The following is a 9,420-nucleotide window of genomic DNA, read 5'->3' as shown; positions in this document are numbered from 1 at the left end:
TCCGCTAGTGTAGAAGGCGATACGAGTGGCCGGATGTCCTTTCCGTGGTAATTAAGGATGCATCTGCAGGGCCCAGTCGTGGCTTTGCCCGCAGGGGTTGGTGGTTATACCGCCTCACTCTCCGTGCACCGGACTTTCAGTTAGAAGCCTCATTGCCTGTCGTACGAGGGAGAGTCTCGGTGTGTAAGGGCCTGGTCGGATAAAGTTCTTCGAACGCCCTTGTGATAAGACTCGTGTAGTTTCTAAGTAATCCCGCCCCGCCTCCGAGTCCCCTATACCTTCTCCAGTGGTAGTTGGGTAAGCCTCGATGGGGCCCAGTGTCACCTTGGGTCTTGGACACACCGATAAGAAGGGTTCCATCTAACGGCCCGTGATAAGGTCCTCCAATCCCTATGTAGACCTGTTGGTTCAGGGGGCCTGCCTCGGGAGATGCGGCGAGCCGCGACTTGGTCGCTCTCGATGCAGGGACCTTTACCCTTACTAGCCTAGGCTAGATCGGGACAATGGTGGGAGTGCTCCGCAATGGTTTTTTTGCACGCACAGGTTTCTGCAAGGCTTCAAGTTAGGAGCCTTGGGTTTGATTCATCTCCCTGGGGCTTACGCTTCACTGTGCGGTAATCATGCCTCGAGCTTGACGTTCTAGCATAAAGATGGTCATATTTCTGACATCTCGTGACATCGGCTAGAGGCTCTCCGCTTCCGCCCCGGAGATTGGCATCTGCTGAAGGTCTCTGGGAGGTACCCCAGGGGTGGGTATGCCGGGTCCCGTGGCTATCCTCCGTAGGCATAGCGGTGTGTGGAGTGAAGAAGAGGCGACTGGGCCGATAGGAGAAGAGAAGCACCCCGGGCTAGTAGAGAAAAATGGGATTCATGACGCTTCCTGCAGACGACGCCAAACTGCTGATACTCTTTTCGTAGAGGTCAACTTAGAGAAAGGGAATTTGCCTTCACAGGTGCGGTCCTGACCTTCAATAAAGGCTAGCCTCAGAAGACAAAGATAGGAAAAGCAATCGTAAGCTTTGGACACGGTGGTGTCGCCGGGCTCTCCGATACTCAAGCCACCGTAAGGTAACCTTCGCAGTAAGTAATGAAAAGGTAGTAGAAAGTAGTTACCCTTTTCTAGGGTATTGTACCTTTTATAGGGAAGTGAAAGGAGGTTGATGTGATTTCCAATGTGGAACTTTGTGCAAGTCACATGGTGGTGACACGTGTCATGAAGATTAGGTTTAGCAGCTTGTGAGTTTCAAAGATGGGAGTTTCCAGTCTTGGCACTCCGGAAGAGTGTCTTCCTTGGGCGGGGAGAAGGCGTTCTACCTTGGTGCTAGTTGTTTTCAGTGAATATGCTAGGCTGATATATAAACATCCGCATTGACAAATTCCTTTCGGAGGACTTTAGGTGAGAGTACGCCCCGAGTTCTACTCTACAAACCGGGTTGCTTTAGTGAGGTGTCAATGGAGTTCAGCAAGAGAAGCCGAGAAGTTGCACTTGAGAAAACAAGAGCAATTTAGAAAACCCGATTGGACAAACTACATACAAATGCTCAGAAACTACTACCCACCATGCCTCACCGAACTCGCATTGGTACCCATCACACTGATCATGCCCTTGTCACTCCTCATCCGTAGATTAAGATGAATGGCCTCCAAGTTGAGCACAATGGAAAATGGCTTATCGCCGATGGCCTCGCCACCAGCTTTCTAACAATTAATTTCATCATTTTTCATTTCACATCAAACAATTTCATGCATGAGTCTTATTGTTAGCTTCTGGTTTAGTTAAACCAAATTTTTAATTTTTTTTTTGGGTCTTCTAGATTCTTACCAACGGCAAATACAAGAGTGTGATGCATCGTACACCGTGAACAACAAAGTTCAAGAATCTTCGTCAGCCATACCACACGGACCATCCAGATACAATTGTTGCCCCAGCTCCAGAGTTGTTGGAAAAAGAAGGCCAAGCTCCTAAATACCTTTCCATGAACTATAAGGAAATATACAACTTCAACAAAGTGAGAAAAACTACATGAAGTCCACCTTTGATCACATACGAGCCTAAGCTATTTATTTGGTTAGGGCTTTGTCACACTTCAACAAGACTTCGACCATATTGAAACAATTGCCTTCCTTTATGTTTCTTTCTTGTATCTTTCATATGCAATCCGCTTTTGTTTGATCTATTATTTCACAAGTAGCTTATAGTCTAATCAAGAAGTCAATGTGCCTTTTTTTTCCTTTCCAAATTACTACTGCTTCACTTTTTCTAAATCATCATCCTAAAGGTACCGTGATATAATCAGCTATCTTTTTCTTTTTCTTTTTTGTCTTTTTTTCTTTTGTCTTTTTTGTGTGTGTGTGGTTTTTTTAGGCTTGGTAGCTGCTGGGTGACTGTTCACTCTTTCCACTTAGGAGCATAACTAGTCAAACGTGAAAATTTAAAATGTTCAATTTAATTTGATGGTTTATATATGTGGCAATTTACACTTGGGGAAAAAATTAACTCCACTGAAATTTAAAAATTATATTATTTTTATTATATTTTTAAAAGAAAAATACACAAACTACTACTACAAAAGTGAAAAAGATTTAACAGAAAAACACGACGGTCTAAGTGAAACCACAAGAGTTTTTTAAAAGACGCATTTTATAAAACCAATAACACATTAGACAACTAAAAATGGAGTTTCAAATGGCTGTCATAAAACACGACGTACTTAATTTAAAAACCGACGTCTTATTGAAATAGGATTTTCAAGAGGTAAAATCGAAGCCAACAAATAACGGCGGAAGTTATGAACCGACCGACGTAGAAAGTAAAGACGACGGTTTCAAAAAAAGCCGCCGTTTTTACCCGGAAATTAACACACCAAGTTTTCGATAAGGCGTCAGATAATTACAAATAAATCCACAGTGTAAAATACAAAATACCGCCGTATTAAATTAATGTACAACTACAAAGGTAAATATAACGACGCTTTTCTCGTATTTCTACGATTTACATCTTTAATTCTTACCAAGTTGGGGTTCATAAACGACGATTATATAATTTAACGTCGATTTGTCCACTTTATACGCCATACATTATATTTAAACCGTCGTTCAATAAGAATTGTTTTTAACAATTTATTTCTTGATTTTGTTATCCTACGTCGTAGATCTACTTAACGACAAGAATTGAAATAACCACTACTCGGTTTATATAGAAAACCACGACATAATCGATTATTCTCGAGATCACAAGGGTTAGGAAATCTTACAAGATGGAACTCTGTTGCTCATCATCATCTTACCAGAAGACAATATTTTAGAGGTTAATGATGTATGTGTATTTGTGTCTTTGAGATACACAAACGCACATACACATTAACATCCAAAAATTGCATCTCGAATTTGATTTACTGCAATTTCTCGGATTTACAATCAGAGAGACAATTTTTTGGAAGTGAACATTCACATCCAAACAATTGCCTCCTAAAACTTCACGACGGCAGCCACAGATTTGCAATCAGCGAGACAATTTATTGAAAATTGGTGATTTGTAATCGACGCAATCACCTCCCAAGAGATGAGGTGAGACAGAGAAAGGGGCAAGAAGAAGTTGAAACCCTAATCGAATACTAAAACTGAAAGAACCCGTGGAAAAAAACCCTATTTATAATTAAAAAACCAAATCCACGCCGGTTATATTACACATAACGACGCTTAAAAAAATAACCTCGCCGGTAATAAATACATTACGCTGCTTTTTACTTAAGATTTACAAGAAACAACGACGGTATAACAAAAAATGTTGTTTTATATTTTTATTTGATTTAAATCATCACCTAGAAAAGAAACTTTATAAATTTAGAACATTAATTTCTCGAAAAAACTATATGTATAAGGCAATCGCTTTTGAAAATAAACTATAAGAAAAGGAGAAAAAATTATATTTATAATAAAAAAATAAAATCCACGTCGGTTATATTACACATAACGACGTGTAAAAACGAATCCACGTCGTGAAAAAAATAATACGTCGTTTTAGTTTAGTGTTATCCACGTCGGTATATTACAATAAAACGACGTATATTATAAAAATAAACGTCGTAAATTTAAAACAACCGTCGTGTTAAATATTTCTACCATGACGCGAGATATTGAGTTATCGACTTTTATTTAGGAGTTTACTACGGCGGTACCTACAACACTACTGTCGTATTATGTACCACGTCATAAGTTCAAATTAACGTCGTAGTTTGTCTATTAATACGTCGTCGTTATATGTAAACCGCCGTCTTATTACTATGAAACGGTTTGTATACATATACAACTTTTCGTCTACCTGACTTACACATGCACTGTTTCCAAACCCGAGAAAAAATTTCAATCTCCCAGAGAAAACTTTTCGTCTTTTTTCCTTGTCGAAAATCGCAGAGTATCTCATCGCCTTCCTCTTGTCTTCGTCGTTGCCTCTGAACTTAAACACCAAAATCCGAGAGAAAGCTTTCATTGCACGCAAAAGGTAAGCTTTCATTTCTCACTATTTTTGTTGCTATTTTGCATGCTCATACTGTTTTTGTTTTGAAAATCTTTTTACCTTTTTTCTGGCGAAAATCATTTTTACTCTTTCAAGTTTGATAAAATACACAGAAAGAGAGGGAAAGTTTCAACTTTAAACACAACTAATTCAACTAAATAAGACGACGGTAGCTTTGTATTTGCGTGGTTAAATATGTAGACCACGACGGTTCGTCACTCGTCCTAGCGTCGTCTTAAAATTGATCTAAGTTGTTTTTAAATAGACGGTCAAATTTTTATTTGCTTGTTTAGTTGTGTTTGATTTCTCCAACCATGGTTTTCGCTTCCAATTTGATAAAATACAGAGAAAGAAAGTAGGTTTGTATTTTATATAGACGACGGTATCTTATTATTGACGCTGCGTGAAATGTTCATACCACGACGTTGTTTTAAGATACCGTGCCTATAAAAGATGCCAAAGCTTTTTTCTTTGTATTTTATCAAATTAGGAAAACAAAACCATGTTTCAAGAAATTAAACCTGCAATCAAACATTCAAGAGAAAAAAATGTTTTGGTTTCTTATAAATACGACGGTAGCTTATTATTCACGCTGTGAATATCCATAACACGACGGTATATTAATATTTACGCCGTGTTAATATGAATATCACGACGTCAGTAAATATCGCTGTAATAAGTTCTTATTACGCCTTATTTAATATTTTTCGCCGTTGTTTAAACATTTGTATTGTTTCTTCTTTAAACATTTATTACGCCCGATGTTATGTTATTACGCCGTAAAATCTTATCATACGCCGAGTTTATAAATAACCGCTGCTTGTGTTCTAATTTTTTCCCAAATATTTTCACTTGCGTGTTTGTTTATTCAGAACCATGGTTTCTCAAGACCAAAGTAAGTACTGCTCCAAAAAAAATGGAGGTAAGGAGCTTGGAATGGTAACTCCTCAAGACAAGCCCTTGAAGAAGATGAAGTTTGTTTCATCTGCTGAGACAGAACCAAGCAGCCCGACAACAATTTCTGAGGATTCAAAGTCTGGTCGAGGTATGAGCACAATGCCTCGTGGTTGTGAAGAGAAAATTGCAGAAAATCAAGCCAGTTGTTGAGTACAATAAAAGGGGGAAAGGATGTGGCCCTGCACATACTGAGATGCAGTCCTACATTGGTGTGTTGGCACGCTCCAGAGTCCCACTTGTGGACAAGAAATGGGCTGAAATCCCCAATGATATAAAGGAGCAGATTTGGGAAGCCTGACATGGCTTTTTGTAGGTCAAGGGGCAAGACCCTGTTATCTTCTACGCTAAGAAATGGAAGGATTTCAAGTCTACACTGACGAGGCATTATATCCTTCCATACATCAAGGAGAGGGAGAAATTAAGCCAACCCCCTGAAGTATATAAATTCATAGAGAAAGGTAATGATGCCTTTGTAGCTTCAAGGTTATCCAAAGAATTTGAGTCTATATTCTCAACATGCATGATTAGGGAGAAACTTGAGTACAATCATCGATTGTCTCGAAAAGGATATGCTGGTTTGGAGGATCAATTGGAGGAAACCATGCCTGGGGTAGAAATTGATCGATCTACCTTATGGAAGAAAGCTAGACAGGACAAACATGGTAACATCCCGGATCCAAAGGTGGCAGAGAAAGCAAAATTAATTGTAAGCCTACACACTGCTTTAAAATTTATTAAACTGTATATAATTTTATTACGCCTAATGTTATATTTTTCGCTGTCAATGATTTTACTACGCCAAATATTTTAAAAACGTCGGAAAGATCTAAATCGGAATCACAACTCGCTTTCGTAAGTATAGATAAGACGCTTCTGTTTAATTTTTTCGCCGCTTTAATGTTATTACTACGCCGAAATGTTTTCAAAACGCCGTGAAAGATCTAAATTGAATCACAACTCGCTCGTAATTACGTAAAAGACGCCGTGGTTTATTTATTGAGTCGCTTTAAACATCTAACCACGCCGTTTTAATTAACGCCGTTATAAATGTATTATAACGCCGAGTTCTATTTTGCGCGCGGTGAAATTATATATCGCGCCGCTTGTTTATAAATAACCGTCGTGTGTTTTCTTGTGCTGACTTTTTTGTATGTCTTTGTTTTAGGATGAATTGCAAAAACAAGTGGTCAAGGCAGTCTGAGTGTAATCGGCAGTAAGAATGATGTCTTGACCTTGGCTTTGGGTCCCGAGCATCCGTGGAGAGTAAGAGGGTAGGTGCCGATTTCTAGGCAATTCTTCAATTTACCTAGACCACGAGGGTAAAGTTTGCTGATCAATTGAAGGAAAGTGTAAGACTTGTCCTTGAAGAGGAGACTAAGAAGATGGAAGCTAGAACCAAACAATTAGTAGAGGCTGAGAGGGAACATTTACTAAGTCAGCTTTCCCACCTCATCCCCAATTTTGATCCAAGCATGCTTAAACCGAAAACTAGCCCCTCTCAAAACCAAGGTCTACAGCAAAGCCCCATAAATCCAATGTCTGATAAAGTGTTCTCGGGTCAAGGGAGATCCCAACATTTAGAGGATGATACTGCCAAAAATGGGGAGCAGCAGGAAGAAACGGTAACATAACTGAACTTTGAATTCTCTGTTTTTTTTTTACATTAGACGTCGTTATTATGAATAAACCCGTCGTTTTAAAACCATACCACGACGATTTTATAAATAACCCGTCGTGTTTATTTAAATATACGTCGTATTTAGTTTACTTGTTTTACACGCCACTAGACGTCGTACTTTGTGGTTTTTAGACGACGGTTTTAGTCCTTAACGACGTAATATACAATTACCACGACGTTTATTATTTACCATCGTTTAATAATTTTAAGACGTCCATAATTCTTACATACCGTCTTAGGTTATGCCTTACCACGACGTTTTGGTTTAATTTTTACTCTCTGCATAACTGTCTTATATATATATATTTCTTTATTATTTAAAACAGAAATCTGGGGCTTTAGATAATCAAGATGAAGAGAAGAAAGGAGAAAACAAAGATGAAGGGAAGAAGGAAGAAAAACAAGAGAAAAAAGATGAAGGACAAAAGGAAGAAACAAATGATGAAGAGAAGAAAGAAGAAAAACAAGAAGAAGAAAAGCATGACGAGGAGGTATATTCTCATAACTCGCCTTTTAATTTGTTTTTCACATTTCAGACGCGATATTTTTCTTTAAACCGTCGTTTGTTTTCACATTAGACGTCGGAATTTATTTTCTACGACGTCTATAGTTATATAAAACGACGGTATTTAATTATCGTCGTTTAAATTATAATAAGACGACGTTTTTTAATTTAAACCGTCGTTTTTAATGAATTACCACGTCATTTTATTTTGCTTTATTTCTTTAAACAGGGTAATGAAGTAGTTGATTATTCGAATGTGGAGGTGCCATCTTCCATATCCTTTGTCGTTATGTGGAAACGACACTAAAGCCTCAGGAGAAGATCATGACCTTCAACATTGAGAAGGAGGTGTTTGGTGCAGATCCAAGTACCTTCGCCTGCATGAAGATATTACACGCTTTGCGTGCATGGAAGAAATTGGGGCTACTGTGGTTGCGTATATATGAGGTTTGTCATAATCAAATATCAAACATTATATCATAAGACGTCGGTTGTTTAATTATTACGCGCTTTTAAACCACTAAAAACGCCGTTTTTCTACCGTCGTGATAAATTAGTTATCACGCCTGCTTCATTTCATTTCGCTGTGAAATTGTATAATACGCCATTTGTGTATAAATAACCGCCGCTTGTTTTATATATTTAGGTGCTTATATGATGTTTTGAGAGACGCAAATATGTGCAAAGATGGTTGGCTTTATCGACCTCGCTCAAGTTAGTGCCACTGGTCACTAATCGATGATCACGATTGTAGCCAGTCGACTTCAAAAACAGATGGTGAACAGATTTTCATGATGCCTTACAATTGGGTTAGTCTCTTAAAAGGATTTTGTTTGTATGATTTTCACTAATTGACCACTTATAAAACGTTTAACTAATTCTGTGTCGTTTGAAACATCTAACCACGTCGGTTATTTATTTATTGAGTCGTTTGAAACAACTAACCACGTCGGTAGTTAATTATCGTCGTGATAAATTTATAATAACGCCGATGATTAAGTTATTACGCCGTGAAACTATATAATACGTCGGTTTTTATATTAACCGTCGTTTTTTATTTTATTTTTGTGCAGCCGTCATTGGGTCTTGCTGATTGTGAGGGCAAAGAGGAAACCGCTCTATTTTCTCGATCCTCGCCTGAAATCGTGGTTGATGAGGAGGGCAAAAACATCGTGAATGTTGCTTTAAAATTTATAATTCTACATAGGCGTATCGTGCCGTAGCACCAACTGAAATCTCGCCAGCACACCAAAGCAACCCAGCAGTGTCGAATGCGGGTATTATGTGATGCGCTTCATGAGGGACATCATCATGGATCCTTCCTTGGAGTTTGAGAAGAAGGTAAGAATAAAATTTTCAGAAACATTTTTTGTGGTTTTTTGTATTATCAACGACGGTCATTTAAAATTACCGTCGTTGAATCGATATACTACGTCGGTAAGTATGATAAAACAACGTCGTCTGTCTCTGAATTTCTTTTTATTTTGTAAAGCTTAATAATCATTGTTTATGGATTGCAGTTTGCCAAGGGAAAAGATCAAGCGCCATACCCCCAAGCAGCCATTGATGAAGTCAGGAAAGAATGGGCAGAGTTTGTTTGCCTTCATATGGATTAGATGATTGTTGGAATATTTTTATATAATATATAATTTTATATAATATATAATGTATATAATGGATATTTTTATATAATATATAATTTTTTCTATAATATATAATGTCCAAATTTTGTTTATAATATACATCCTTTTTTTCCCTGAAAAT

At 38.0% G+C, this 9,420-nt stretch overlaps 1 pseudogene; it reads left to right on the top strand.

The window, feature by feature from the left end:
- The first annotated feature begins 755 nt into the window (after window positions 1-755).
- On the top strand, window positions 756-2,056 carry LOC148916440 (2-oxoglutarate-dependent dioxygenase 19-like; annotated as a pseudogene).
- Window positions 2,057-9,420: the final 7,364 nt, after the last annotated feature.

This window comes from Prunus mume, linkage group LG6 (genome assembly GCF_029339155.1).
Source record: "Prunus mume cultivar Tortuosa linkage group LG6, ASM2933915v1, whole genome shotgun sequence".
In the NCBI taxonomy this organism is placed as follows: domain Eukaryota; kingdom Viridiplantae; phylum Streptophyta; class Magnoliopsida; order Rosales; family Rosaceae; genus Prunus; species Prunus mume.
This window is presented reverse-complemented; position numbering and strand designations above follow the sequence as displayed.